Source organism: Callithrix jacchus, chromosome 13 (genome assembly GCF_049354715.1).
Source record: "Callithrix jacchus isolate 240 chromosome 13, calJac240_pri, whole genome shotgun sequence".
NCBI classification, from domain to species: domain Eukaryota; kingdom Metazoa; phylum Chordata; class Mammalia; order Primates; family Cebidae; genus Callithrix; species Callithrix jacchus.
In genome coordinates, this window is record NC_133514.1 from 9,749,362 (window position 1) to 9,765,072 (window position 15,711).

General features: G+C 46.2%; 1 long non-coding RNA gene across 2 annotated transcripts in view; it reads left to right on the top strand.

Annotated features, from left to right (window-relative positions):
* The window catches only part of LOC118146722 (uncharacterized), a 167,111-nt gene that overhangs the window by 112,000 nt on the left and 39,400 nt on the right, over positions 1–15,711 (top strand). For both annotated transcript variants that reach the window (XR_013525448.1, XR_013525447.1), the window contains exon 6: positions 10,319–10,459. This is a non-coding gene — a long non-coding RNA (uncharacterized LOC118146722). The remainder of the gene's footprint in view (positions 1–10,318; positions 10,460–15,711) is intronic.

Consider the following 15,711-nt stretch of genomic DNA (forward strand, 5'->3'; position numbering starts at 1 on the left):
ATGTCAGCTCACTGCAACCTCTGCCTCTCAGGTTCAAACGATTCTCCTGCCTCAGCCTCCCAAGTAGCTGGCCCACCACTGCGCCTGGCTAATTTTTGTATTTTTATTAGAGACAGGGTTTCACCATATTGGCCAGGCTGGTCTTGAACTCCCGACCTCGTGATCCACCCACCTTGGCCTCCCAAAGTGCTGGGATTACAGGCGTGAGCCACTGCACCCGGCCACTTCTACATTTAAAGTGGAAAGAGAGTAAGGAAAATGGAAAGAGAGTAAGGCCTGCTGGAGTCAGATGTCCCCTGGTGGGCACTCTGGTCTGGGGACTGGTGACACACCTGTGTGGCCCATTGCCTTGTGCTGATGGCTTAGCCTGCAATGTCTGCTGGTCACGAGCCAGGAGGAGTGGGAACAGAGCCACAGCCATGTTGGAAGAAAATTCAGGAACAAACTCCATGTGAGATACGAAACCTGGCTGTGTATGGGCCACTGCCTGAAAGTTGGTGCTTGGCGTGTCTGCATGAGAAATGAAGGGATTGGGATGGGAATGTCTGCATGAGAAATGTAGGGATTGAGATGAGGAGATGAAGACCACATGTTCGGGCCAACCATGCTGAACCAGTGTGGGATTTGCAGGCAGGTTCTGAAGACAGAGTATCAGCCGCTGCTTAGATTGTTCTTTTTCACATGGGGCTGCCTCCCCCATGGGATCTGTGCTAAAGCCCTGGGGAGGGGAAGTATAAATTCCCAAATAAAAAAGGTGAGTCTCTGAAGTAGGGTAAGAGGCATGAAGCAGCTGGGTAAAACCTGCATTAGAGGGAAAAGGGCAGAGCCTCCTAGAGGGAGTCAGCCTTGCTGCTTGGGCAGACGTATGTTTTACCTACATGTTTATCAGTCCAGGAAAATGTAAGCCCAGTGCATTCAGCGGAGCTTAACTCCTTTGTTTCCTGCTGTGTCCCCAGCTCAGAGAAACAGGCCTAGCATAGCGAAGATGCTCAAGAAACATGTTGAAGAAATGAATGAATGAATGAATGAATGCAGATTCACTTAGGCATGCAATCCCTGGTCAGGTGAGAACGTAGAGGGTGCTGTTCTAATCCCTTCTCTCTTCACCTCTGCCTCGCCAAATTCCCCCATCTTATGGGGTTTAGTGAAAATACCACCGTTACCAGCTGTTTTATTTTCCCCTGAAATGGCCTTTTATCAGTTGTTGACGTGTAACTTGGCCCTGGATGGTTTATGATCTTGTCTTAATTTGCCACTGTTCGGTTTGGTGTGAATTTGACATGAGATTGTAAGTTCTTTGAGGGAGAGGCCATGCCTTAGAATCATAGACCTCTCCAGTCACAGCATCCCGAGGAAAGGAACTGAGGCTCAGAGAAGCGAAGCCACACAAACGCTCCACTGCCCATGGTGTGTTTGGGTGGCCCCACCGTTTCCTCCTGGGAAGACTTCTGCTCCTGTCCATAAACGTGTTCTTAGTGCTCCTCCAGATGGAAGGGGGGTGGCCGCCTAAGACGCCTCAGCTTGCTGGGAGTATTCCTGTCAGCAGGCGGCATGTCACTGAGATCATGGAGCCTCTGCAGCCCAGGCATCTGCTGGGGGTGTTTCTGTCGACACCCTCTACCCAGCAGTTCCCATAGTTGCATCAGGAGACATGTTCTGTATAGAGGATGCTTTGTTCTTTTGGTGCTTTAAAAATTACCCCTGGGTTCAGAGTTCAGGATGCCCACCTTTACACAATGGAGCCACCAGGAGAGAGGAGCTGAGGGCCTGGCACCTTCTCAGGTCTGATCAGAGGCATTTACCATCTACTCTCTCTGAAGCCTCTCTGGAGACTTCATCTACATAAGAACCTTGGTCTCCACAACCTATTATCTTAATCCAGACACTCTTTTCTTTGACTCCAAGTCTCTAGATAACAACTCTTTCAACCAATTGCCAATCAGAAAATGTTTCAATCCACCTATAACCCAGAAGCTGTCCCGCCTTTCTGGTCCAAATCAATGTGCATCTTACATGTATTGACGAATGTCTGCCTGTAACTTCAGTTTCCCTAAAATGTATAAGATAAAGATGTAACCCAACCACTTCTGGCACATGTTCTTAGGACCTCCTGGAGCTGCGTCAGGAACCTTGGCCACCTGTATTTGTCTCGGAATAAACCTCTTTTTTATTTTTTGAGACAGAGTTTTGCTGTTGTTACCCAAGCTGGAGTGCAATGGCACGATCTCGGCTCACCGCAGCCTCTGCCTCCTGGGTTCAAGCAATTCTCCTGCCTCAGCCTCCCGAGTAGCTGGGACTACAGGCACGCACCACCATGCCCAGCTAATTTTTTGTATTTTTAGTAGAGACGGGGTTTCACCATGTTGACCAGGATGGTCTCGATCTCTTGACCTCATGATCCACCCGCCTCGGCCTCCCGAAGTGCTGGATTATAGGCATGAGCCACCGCGCCCGGCCAGAATAAAACTCTTTAAATATTTTTTTTAAATCCTTAGATTAAGACAGATTGACAGGGGAATCTACAGGGAGACATTTAGACGTGAGGTTTTTTTGTGTTTGTTTTATTTTTTATGTTTTGTTAAGACAGGAGCTTGCTGTGTCACCCAGGCTGGACTGCAGTGGCACGATCATGGCTCACTGTAACCTCAGCCTCCTGGGCTCAAGCCATTCTTCCACCTCAGCCTCCTGTGTATATGGAAGTGCAGGTGTGTGATACCACACTTAGCTAATTTTTGTAGAGACAGGGTTCACCATGCTGCCTGGGCTGCTCTTAAACTCCTGAGCTCAAGCAATCTGCCTGCCTTGGCCTCCCAAAGTGCTGGGATTACCGGCATGAGCCACCCCACCTGCTGACAACACGAGTTTTCCTCTTTGGTGTGTGTATAGGTTTTTAATGAACTGAACTGTGAGTCCACATTGAGTGACATGATGACAACCAGCCTGTGAAACTCACTGTGTGGTAATAGGTGAAGACATGGTTCCCAGTATCCACATGGAACAACTGGGCTTAGAGAAGATGAAGGAAGGACCTAAACCAACCCTAGGTGAAGGTGTAGGGGACAGTTTTGTTCTAACAAAATAGCTAATTTCCCTGAATAATTTCCCTGGAGGAGGCCAACACAAACATTATAAGAATGAAATGTCTGTGTGAGGTTCCAAGCAAAACACAAGTAGGAGAGGCAGGTATTTTCTTTCGGGGTCAAGTGCTGCCCTGTGAATGCCTGGAGGGAGGACAGACTCTCGCTCTGGAGTGTTTTTCTATCTCTCAGGTGTAGCCGACATCCTTAATCCCAGCGTGACTGATGTCCTGAATGTGGCCTCGGGATTCTTCTCCACAGCCAAGGTGAATGGGATAACGTGACTTGGACCACGTTTGCATGGGACAGAAGTCTGGCCACCAGCCTTTCTTTAGGCATGGCAGCCTAGCTTGTCCTAGGGTGCAATAATCTCAAGACCTGGGGTCTAGACAGGGAGAATCTTGATCCTCCAAGGAATCAAATAGGCCTCAAGTTAATAGGTTGGGCTTTACCTCAACCAGAGGCTGGAATTAAGAGCAGATTTTTTTTTTTTTTTTTAACACTCCCTGTGTTTATAGGATTCGATTTGAAAGAATTGAGATAGTATCTTAAATTTTACAGGCTATGTGACCTCATCTTGGTGTCCATATATGTAGCAGATGGGAATGTTCTCTGTCCAGGGATGGGCTCTGGGTTGAAGACTTTATTTACCTATTCTTGAAATGAGGGAAAGAAAATGAGACTGAGAAAGTTTTAAGTGATGTTATCTACAGTCAGCAGCTGAGTGTGGATCTGTGCATGGGCCACTGAACATGGGTCACTGACCCAAGTCTACTAACCCTGAGGCAAAGGCCAGAGAAAGGAAGCCTTGGAAGAGAAAGTGTAACAGGGGCCGTGGAGCGGGGATCTGTACACTGAGCCATGCTGCTTGCAGATGTGTGTTTGTGATTTCCCCACTCTTGGGACGCTGCCTTCCTTTCCCTGGAATGTTCTGGACCCGTGCATCCTCCTTCCCTGCTCGCTGTGGTGACCTCCTGATCAGTCACCCCGCTTCTGTCCTTTCTCCTCTTTAACCCTTTTGCTACTCAGCAACCCAAGTGATTTTCGTTTAAAAAAATTTTTAGTTTAGATTCAAATGATACATGTGCATGTTTGTTACATGGGAATATTGTGTGCTGGTAAGGACTGGGCTTCTACTGTACCCGTTATCCAAAAGGTGCACACTGTGCCTGACAGATACATTTTCAAAACTCACTCCCTCCCTTCCCAGTCTCCCCTGCTCTTTGGAGCCCCCAGTGTCTACTATTTCCATCAAGGTGAGTTTTCCTAGATGTCGGATTTTGCCATTTCCTAGCTCGTTGCTCCCTTGTGACATTTCGTGGTACGTAGACACGGAGCACGTGCTCTCCCTTGCACTTGCTTCTCCCCTGCAGGTGGCTGTTGCCCGCAGCTCTCTGCACATGGCTCCTCCTTGCCCCCAGACCTCATGAGCATCTTTGCCGATCATCTGGATGAACGCATCATCCCCACACTACTTCACTTTCTGGAGTCCTCATCCTCCTGCCTCTTTGTTTCCTGGCCCAGCTTTGTTTTTTGTGGCACCGTGGGTCACTACCTAACATTGAATGCTGTGTGTGTTTGTAGCAGACCCTTGTTTAATTGTTTATTCTTCACTCATAAAGGCAGAGGCTCCTTTCCTGGTTGGTTGCTGCTTTCTCTCACCAAAATGTAAGCTCCCTGAGGGCAGGGACCCTGACTTTCTTGTTTATTCCTGAATCCCACATGGCTAAGGCAATTCTTGATACATAATAGAACTTCAAAAAAAAAGTTGTTTTTCTTTTTTTCAATCAATGAGAAAGACAGTGTTTTGAATTGCAATGGAGAGAATAGGGAAATAAAGGGTTCAACTCAGACCCCGTCCCTGGACAGAGAAAGTCCCATTTACTACATATATGGACACCGAGGTGGGAACGCATGCCCCTCCCTTCAGTGCATTAGCCTCTCATTCTGTTTACAAACCTCACCCCCTCCCCTGGGCCCCACATCCCGCAGAAGGCAGCTCAGTGTCACTTCTGGAGCCCACTCCTATCGACTTGTTCATATTCCTTTAAGCACCTACCTGGCAGTTTACTAACTGTGGATTGCTCTGTCACCCCAACTTGAGCTCCTGGAAGACAGGGGTGAAATTCTCCATCCCAGGGTCCCTTGCATTGTCCCTGCACATCACAGGGGCTCAGAGAACACCTGGTAAATGATGAGGAGAGTGGATGAGTGACCAGTGAAGCTCAGTGTCAACTTTTGATGCCCCAAAATCAGTAAAATGACACAGAATGGAAAGGTCAAAAAGTGTCTTCAGCGGCTCCCACGGGAAGCATCTGAGCAGAGGAAATGCTGTCACTCAAACAGCACTGACTGCACTTTCTGTATTCTTGGTGCTGTGGTGTTGGGCACCTTGATCCTGTAGGAATTGCTCATCGGGATCAGTAAGAAAAAAAAAAAAGACAGTGTTTTGAATTGCCATGGAGGGAAGAGGGAAATAAAGGCTTCAACTCAGACCCCGTCCCTGGACAGAGAACATTCCCATCTGCTACAGATAGGGACACCCCCATGAGGCCACATATCCTGTCCTTCAGTGCGTCGTCCCCCTCATTCTGCTAGAGCTAGCAAGCAACCCCCTGTGGCACACTCACAGCCCAGAGCCCATACCCTAACCACCTTCTCTATCAAACTGGCACACACCAAGCAATATTTCCCAGCCTGCCCTAAGTCACCCTAGAGCCACATACCAGACAACCAGGGGTCACCCCTAGAGCTCAGAGCCTATCAAAGTTATCCCAAGTATCCAATTCTAAGCTTGGGGATATAGGAAACCTGTCTGGTCTCGCCCACTCCTAGCTGTGAGAACTCAAGGAAGGGCTCTAGGCCATCCTGTCTCCTCTTCCTCCTGCTGTCTCCTGACCCACCCTGGTGCTTCCGGCCTGGCCCGGCGTGGTGGCCACAGATCCTGCTTCTGGGAATCTGTGAGCATCAGCTTCTTCCTTCATGATATGTGTGTGTGTTTTACCATGTCTAATTAAAACAAACCCAGGCATTTTTAGAACACAGATCCTGTTCTGATGCCTTTTTGGATCCTCAAAAAAATAAATCCAATGAGGTCATGCATTCAATGTACTTAAGAGACAGGGGTAAACTTGCTAGACATCTTCCTATGCAAATGAAGCATGAAAATGATGTACAAATCTTTACTTAGCCAAAAAGAAAAAAAAAATGGTTCTGGTGGATTTCATGCAGGATAATAGAAGAAGAAATGATTATGATTCAGAATGTTCCAGCTTCTTAGGGTTAAAGGAGAGGGAAAAAGTGAAACGTATTTAAAACAAAAAAAGATGAAAAATGAAACAAAAAATAAAATGTTCTTGCTATCTTCTTAGGGTTCAAAGTAGAAGAAAAACTAGTTAAAAAAATTTTTTTAATGAAACAGAAAATAACATTTTCTTGCTACAAAAGGAAAAACGACAGTTAAGGGGCCTGACAGTGTCCAGGGAAGAGAGATGCAATGTCAATCTGCTCCCGCTCTGGAGTCCTGTGTGCATTTGTCCATGCGAGTCCTCACAGCAGACCAGTCAGAAAAAAGTCAACTTGGCTTCACTTTCCAGGGTTAATAATTTCATTTTTTCTTAAGTTAAATTAAACTGCTCTTTTTCTTAATGGGAGAGTGTCATCGTTTTCCCCTTTTGTTCTTTGAGAGGTAAGCATGTCCTCCTGAAGCGGTAGGAATCTCCCTTGGCTGCTCCCATCGGAAAGGAAATACAGTCCCTCTCCCCTTCAGAAAAATTTACACTTCCTTCACTAAAGATGCGGATATTACTTACATTCCTACAGTGAGTGCTTTAAAGTTCTCCCAATAAGCAGTGATACAGGAAGAGTAGCGAATGTACATGCCCATTTCACAGACAGAGCTCGAAGATGAGGTACAAGGCTGAGGTTTGGAGATAAGGTCACTTCTTTCCCCAGTAACTTGACGAAACTCAACTGGCTAGAAAGTGGTGGAGAGGAAACAAGAAACCCAAGGCAGAGGGCTCAAAGCCGCTCATCAGTAGCTAGTTTAAACAAGTAATAGCTTCATTTTATCTGGCTGAGGTGGTTCACACCTGTAATCCCACCACTGGGAGGCCGAGGCGGACGGATTGCTTGAGGTCAGGAGCTTGAGACCAACCTGGTCAACATGTGGAAACCCCGTCTCTACTAAAAATACAAAAATTAGCTGGGTATGGTGGTGTGTGCCTGTAGTCCTACCTACTCAGGAGGCGGAGGCAGGAGAATCGCTTGAACCCGGTAGGCAGAGGTTATAGTGAGCGAGATTGTGCCACTGCCCTCCAGCCTGGGCAACAAGAGAAAACTCCATCTCAAAAAAAAGTTGTATTTGAATTATCTTTCTGTGAAAGAAATAGGTTCTGGTTCTTGTATTTCCTGTACACCTATCTTATTTGATGAAATAAAGTTTGAATGTGCTATCTACATCATAGGCTGTGTGGTGATACTGAGAGAGAGAGAGAGGAGAGAGAGGAGAGAGAGGAGAGAGGAGAGAGAGAGAGAGAGAGGAGAGAGGAGAGAGAAGAGAGGAGAGAGGAGAGAGAAAATAAATGGAGATAGATAGATAGATAGATAGATAGATAGATAGATAGATAGATAGACAAGGAGGTAGAGATAGAGATATCCTCCTCCTATCTGCTCACTATGCCAGGGTATCCTTGAAGCATTTGTTGAACTCAACAGAGGCACAGCGTAGATGAAACCGGGCTCTTGAATGGCGGCATGGAGCAAAGGCTGCCCTTGTGTAAGTGCCCCAACACCCTGTGTTCTGAACCCTGCTGCCTCCACTCAGGCCGAGGAATTCAAGGAAAAGCCGCCTGTCTGTTTTATCCGTTTCCTCCAGAGAAATCAGAGTATTCGCAATCTCATTATTTATTTTGACTTTGATAGTGTTTTTGTTATAAAACAACTCGATGTTATTAAGGTGAGATAGTCCACAGATTGTTTCTTCTCACTGTCTAAGGAAAGCAACTAGGGCAGAAATAACCAAATCAAAAAGTGTGCTTAAAACAGATGGCTGCAGATGTTCTTTATCTTTTGCTTGTGTGGATGAAGTTTAGCGTTAGCAGATAATATAAAGGGATACTCAGTTCAGTTTGACTTTCAGAGAAATTACAAATTTTATTAGTGCAATTATTTCCAAATATTGAAAATATCAGAGCAAGTAACCCCCAAATCATAGTGATTCAATACAATAAAGGTTTACTTATCACTCATGGAATAGGCTACAGAATGGGGGCCATTGGGGCACTCAGGTGGGGGCAGACTTTGCTCCATGCAGTCATTCAGGACCCAGGTTTCTTCTATGCTGTGGCTCTGTCAAGTTCAACAGATGCTTTCAGGATACCCTGGCACAGTGAGCAGACAGGAGGAAGCTATCTCTATCAAATGCATATCTAAAATCTCTCTCTGTCTATCTATCCTTGTATCGCTGAACAGCCTGTGACATAGGTAGCACATTCAAATTTTGTTTCATGAATAAGATTGATGCACAGGAAATGCAGGAACCAGAATCTGTTTCTTTAATGGAAAAATCAATGAAACCACGACTTGTTGAAACTGGCTACTGATGAGGGGTTAGAGATGAAATCTAAAAATAAAGTGTTGTTTTATTTGGAATCAAAGTTAAAGACTATTCTGAGTTTGCTGAAGGTTTTTAATTCCTTTATTTCTGCAGCTACCTCTGAGACTAGTTTGCTCCTATGTGTCGTTGAAACCAAGCATAGAAATCGTGCAGATACATAGTATTTGCTGTCGATGGCTTTGTCACCAATTTGACTGAGACACACCACCAAGCGAAAGCAAGCTTTGAATGTGAAATAGGCGGTCTTCATTCAGAATATGTATAGGCATTTAATACGGATAACCACTATTTCACTGGTCACTTCTGCTTAATTATCATTAAGAAAGAACAGTAAGTCACAAGAGAACAGTGATTCTCTGTCTCATACCTCTCCGCACACTAGCATTTAACAATGGGTACAGAGATTTTTTTTTTTCTCTGTATCGTGTTTGTTCTGATTATATTTATTGGCATGTAATTTTGTGTTAATTGAAACAAATAATAAACATAGGACTAATTGTATGCATACCTTAAAGAAATTACAATTTGGCACAAGAAACAAATGAAAGAGAAAAAGGTCTTTCACTAGAGAATCTTTGGGAGGGAAGATGGAGTGAGCACTGCCGGGTGGATGCGTGGTGGAACCTTTTTGTCAGCTGGTTTCTCTTGGAACTTGGGCCCCTTCGTTTTCTCTGAAAGTGCTTTCCCTTTAGCAGGGACTTGGGTAACACGAGTGAAACCCCTAGGTGTCCCTGGAAACCTCGCTGTCCAGGGACCTGGGGACACTATGGGACATGCTGCCACCCTCTAGTGGTAGAATAGAGACAAACTGCACCACCAAGGGGGCTCCTCTGTGTCACTGTTTTCCAGCCTCACAAACTCACAGCTGGCAGTGGCTGATCCCTGTAATCCGAGCACTTTAGGAGGCTGAGGCGGGTGGATCACTTGAGGTCAGCAGTTTGAGACCAGCCTGGCCAAGACGGTGAAATCCAGTCTTTACTAAAAATATTAGCCGGGTGCGGTGGCAGGTTTCTGTAATCCCAGCTACTTGGAGGCTGAAGCAGGAGAATGGCTTGAAACCCGGGAGGTGGAGGTTGCAGTGAGCTGAGATTACTGCGCTCCAGCCTGGGCGATGGAGTGAGATGCTGTCTCAACAAGCAAGCCCTCACGTCCCTTTTGAATATCATGAAAACCCCATACTTATATCCCCGTTCCCTGACCCAGAGATTCTTAGGGTGTCTGTTTGAGAGTCACTGAATTTGTTGCACAATTTTGACAGCTGAGATTTGTGTAGTCGTTGAGGATGTAAAACAAAAAGCAAAATTCTCTTTGTCTCTTTCACTTGTCAAATATAGTTAATACTGTAACCCTGAATATGGGGACGTCTATTCAACAGTTACCCTCACCCCCGTGTTACCTCAGAGGGGCACATGCCCTCCTGGTTGCTAAGTGTTGCTTTGGTGCATCACAAAGATACCAGTAACTTCAAGCTCTCTTTATTTTGAATTTCATGTCTACCAAGGGCAGTGACCTGGTTCCAGTGAAATTGTTTGTGCGGCACCTGCACCTTTCACTTCCCCCTGCCCTGTCCTCCCCTTGCCCACCTCTCTTTCAATTTCTCCTTTGCCTGCCTTGTCTTTTGCAGGAGGAGAATGACGAGAACAGAGAGAATCCAGTCCTGAGCATGGTGGACCCAGGTTTGGGGCAGGTTGCCGTGCCATGCCCTTATTCCACTCGTCAGCCTGCACAGGGAGATGACAGGGAGGTGAGCACTGAGGAAAGACAGGTATGTTCACTCTGCCCAGGTGAGCTCCGGGATGGGGCTCCCTAGGAGGGATGGTGTGGAGGGACATCTGGGCCACTATTCAGTGCTGGCTGCTGGGCTTCAGACAGCCTGGCATCTTCGCCTTGCCCTGCGGTCTCCACAGAGACAGTGTTGGGCTCCCCTGACTCACTGCAGTTCCGCAAGCAGGGTGCTCCCCTCACATCTGTCTCCTCCACCAACCCCTCCTCTCCAGCTGCCAGGGCCCCATCAGTCCTCCACCAACCCTCCTCTCCAGCTGCCAGGGCCCCATCAGTCCTCCACCAATCCTCCTCTCCAGCTGCCAGGGCCCTGTCAGTCCGACACCTGGGCCTTGCTGTGCGTTTCTCAGCTTCTGTCCACCCCTCCTGTCTGGCTGTCTTTGTGTGTGTGTGTGTGGCTTAGTCAGTTACGGTGGGGTTTCTGGGCCACACGGCCCACACTGTCTGCACCATCCTCAGCCAGAGCCTGTGCTGTGTCTCTAGGGGAAGGGGCTGGGTGTGAGGCCTGGAGAACTTTCAGTGCTGTCTTGCATGGGGACTGTCTACAGAGTTTAGGAGCCAGTACAAAGGTAGTCCCTGCAGAGCCCGGACAGCCACAGCCCACCATGTGGGGCCATCCGGAGCCACCCGGGAGGTCTTTTTCCCATTATTTGCTCAGGGTCTGTGTTAGTCAGCGTTCTCCAGAGAAGCAGAACCAATTCCTTTACTGTGTGAGGTGTGGTGAGCCCCCCCAACCTGATGAGGAGGCCAGCAGGCCGGAGACCCAGTCCCAAGGTCGTCTGCTGGCAGAACTCCCTTTTACTCTGGGGAAGCCAGTCTTTGTTCCATACATGTCCCACTCTCATTATGGAAGACTGTCTGCTTTACTTGAAGTCCACCAAATTAAATATTTACCTCCTCCTAAAACAACGTTGCAGAAACATCTGGAAGCAAGTTTGTCCAGCTGTCCGGGAACCCTGGCCCAGGCATAACATCAGCCATCACAAGGTGCTTCTTGGGTTTGCGTGTTCTCTGGTGTCTGACCCCCAAAGCCACATTCTCCTCGTCCTCAAGGATGGGTTTCCGGCCCACAGCAGCTTTGAGACAGATTTGAGTTATTGGCGGTTCCTTGGAAGTGCCAGTCACACCCTGGTATTCTGTGTCCCGGGGACCCCGGTGTTGAGCACGGACATCAGGCTGGTCCCCACTCGGTGACTCCAGACTCCTCACCAGCCTCACATAAAGCAGGAATGTTAAGCCTTGTCTCAAAGGTGTGCGTGGGGGAGGAAGTGATGGGGAGCAGGGTAGGACTTTTCACATGGGGAAGCACTGTGCTTACGTTGTGTGTTACGATGATCCCATTCTTATTTGGAGAGCATTTTCTCTATTTGCTTATTGCCAGGGTCTGGTCCTGGGGAAAGAAGCAGCTTGGGGCTCTAGGTCACCCCCCGAATCCTTGCTATATGACTGAGTTCTTTGCCCCACCTTTGATGTCTAAGTCCCTGACCACCTTTATCAGGAATCCTGTGAGGTCCCGCAGTTAGGTTTTGAGGCACCTGCCTCATGGACTGTAGAGGAGGAAATGAATTCTCCATTTTCGTGCTGGGTTTGTCAAGTCCATTCAGGCAGAAAGTGGCAAAGTCGGGCTTGGAAATGGGTTTTGTGACTCCACATTTCTCCTCGTTCAGTCCTGCCTTGGAGAATCATTCACTCCACGGTCATCTCTCTGTGTGTTAGAGAACTGGAAAACAGGCCACTCTAACAAGGCCCCTCCTACAAAGAGATAAAAGGGCCCTGGAGAAGGGCAGCAGAACTGGGAGTTGCCGGATGAATGCCTATATCCTCTCCTCCCACTGGAATTCAGGCACAGCTGACCAGCATTAACATTAAAACAATGCCTAAGGCCAGGTGCAGTGGCTCATGCCAGCAATCCCAGCACTTTGGGAGGCAAAGGTGGGCAGATCACTTGAGGTCAGGAGTTCAAGACTTACCTGGCCAATATGGTGAAACCCTGTTTCTACTACAAATACAAAAATGAGCCGGGAGCGGTGGTACACATGTGTAATCCCAGCTACTTGGAGGCTGAAGCAGGAGAATCACTTGAACCTGGGAGATGGAGGTTGCAGAGAACTGAAATTCAGCCTGGGGGACATGCATCTGAAGAATCCTGAACTACCAAACATCAGAATAGCACAGACACGGAGAACTTGCTGAAAGGACTTTATTTGAGATGAAGAAAGAAAGTTGAGGACAAAGTTTAGGACATACAATAGTTTCCTTCTAGGTCACACAACAAATTATGAATATGTTTCTCTCTGTTCTTCATTCCTCAGTGGCAGCAGAATCTGGCAAACACCACTGGCCCTGCAGACCCCATGGGAACGTTATACATAACGACAGGTTCTTCTGCAATAGCAAATGAATCTCCTCCTTAAGCCTGGGGACAGAGAGAGAGAGAGAGAGAGCGCACATCAGAAATTGAGTACCAGGGTCAGCAGCGGGCAGTAAAGAGAATCTTGGAGAAACTGCATGCCGGTTGATGTGTAATGCTGGCTGCATTACAGCCAACAGCGTGATTGCACAATCAGTAGGAATAAATACTCCAAGCACACAGGATTAGAGACGCATTCTGATGTGCTGCACTTACAGGCTCCTGCCCTGTCACAAACACATATCTGAAAACACCTGTATGATTGTCTCTAGTTTCCAAAAGTCAGATGAAAAAATGTTCCTTGGTGAGTATTGAGGAGAGGCTTCTCAATACATTTCTACATAGCAAAAAAATTGGGCGACTTCATAGGTTTGTCATAGAATTTAAAAATCTTTAGCTAAAAGCCATTCCTCGAATATCACTGATTCTTTCTTTTCAGTACAAACATGAAGTAATTGAGGCCTGGGGAGGTGATCACATAACAGAAAAAGCCAGCTGTTGGGTCTGATTCTAGAGGTGTCTGCCTGTTTTTTCCTCTCTAGACTCCTAGCTCTGTAATGCTGTGTCTCTCACCTGAAGCTCTAAGATCTGAGCTTGCATCCGTTGCAAAGGAGATGGGAAAGTCCTGGTTGTCTGCCCCAGGCTGCTCCTGGGCTTCAGCCCCATCAGCTCTTTCCTGGAGTGGCTCAGCCTGAGCTTGGAGGGCCACCAGGAGAACAGCAGCGAGGAGGGCGAGGGCGAGGGTCCTCATGGCTACGATCACCTGGAGGAGGGAGAGCAGGAGCAGATGTGTGGGGAGTGAGGAGCCAGCCCGGATTTATAGCTCTGCTGGGAGAAGGCCTGAGACAGATATTGCAGTGAGATGGGGTGTGCATGTGATGTGATTGGGGAGCAGAAGAGCTGCCCTCGCCCTCCAGGTCCCTTTGATGCTCCTTTGTTCTCTAAGCCTTCATTGTAGTGTGAGGCTTTTTACTGAGTGTCGGTTCTGGTCCAAGCTGATAGTGATGATAAGAACAGAGCTACATTTTCCTGTTTTCCATCTGCTGGAATATTTACTTCTAACTATTCAAAAAAGAAAAGAACAGTGCTTTCGCAGAGTCGGTTCAGGAGTCAAATGCCTCTTACTTTCTAAAGGTGGGGCTGGCCACTCTCTGGAGGTCTAGACCTTGAGGCCAGAGCTGGATCCCACTGGAGTAGAGAGTTAATTCATTGCAGGATTCGGGAGGCATTTCTGTCCTCACGAAAGAGGCTTTGAAATTATGGGGTGAGTAGCCTCTTAGGGGAAAGAGTGTGGAGAAGATAATGACCTTTTTCAGACTATAGGGGAAATAAGCTCAGTGAGATACTAAGAATTAGTAAAACTAAAGCCAAAAGACAGATTTATTTTAAGAAGCCAATGTGATCTGAACATATCAAGTAAAATATGTGCTAGGTATCTCTCTCCACTTTGAGAAATATCAAAACAATTGACATGCCCACAATCCCCCTGTGAAATTTTTATTTTTAATTTTAGAAACTTTTAAATAATTCACAAGGAACATTCAAAGGGTAGAAGCAGTAATGAGCCTCCATCCCTGCCCCAGATTTCCTTCAGCTCTGCTCCAGGAAATCTCCACTGCAAAATTAAACATATTGGTTTATACTTTGTTTTTATCCCCCAATGCTGTAACTTGAATAGTTTGTAGCTCCAAACACATAGAACTCTACCATTGTTTTTGTAGTCTCTTGTTTCTGGTCTTCTATTCAGGTGTTTTATCCATTTTGAGTTGACTTTGTGTTGGCATAAGGGTCCAGTTTTTTTGTTTTGCATGTGGAAATTGTATTCCACCACCATCTATTGAAGAGAGTCCCCATTGTGTCTTCTTGATGCCCTTGTCAAAAGTTACTTGACCATATGTGTTTGGATTTATTTCTGGACTCTCACTTTTATTTCACTGGTATGTGTCTGGTTTTATGCCAATACCATATTGTTTTGGTTACTATAGCTTTCTAATATAATTTAAAACCAGGAATTGTGATGCCTTCAACTTTTTTTCCCCCTTAGAAATATTTTGGCTATTTGTGTTCTTTTACCATTTCATACAAGTTTTAGGATTTAAAAAAAAATGTCTGTGAAGAATGCCATGGGGATTTTGATAGGGATTGTGCTGAATCTGTATGTTGGTTTGTTTGGGATAGACACTTTTGCAGTCTTAACTCTTCCAATTATCAGCACAGGACATCTTTCCATTTATTTTTGCATTCTTCAATTTCTTTCACTGTTTCTGTTTTTCATTTTCAGTGTGTAGATCTTTTACCTCCTTGTTTCTTCCTAGGTGTTTTATTTTTTGATGCTATTGTAAATGAAATTGTTTTCTTGATTTCTGTTTTGGTTTTGTTATGGAATCTGTGGGCATGTAAAAAAATACATTTGTTTTGTATTTATTTGAATTGGACCTTCATTTACCCAGTAGGAGATGACCATTTAGCTCAGATCCAAATTTCTAATTAAACTTGCCCTCTCCAACCCATATTATAATTGCCCACTGTGAGTTATAGCTGGCTGTGCCTCTTTCCCCAGTAGTTCGTTGGAAAGGCAATAATTAGTCTATCACCTGGAAATCCTATCCCCAGAGCTGTTATTCAGATACCCTGATCTAGCTAAGAGGACAAGATACTTCTGTAAATAAGTGTTCTAATTTGTCTTGACTTAAAGGAGCATTTTGGAATTGTACGCTCTATCTTTGGAAACTAAGAAGTGTTCTCAGCCTATTCTAATTGAAATAGAAGATAACACAGACCAATCCCCATGGCCATTGCTAAATATTTAGACAGATGGGGAGCAG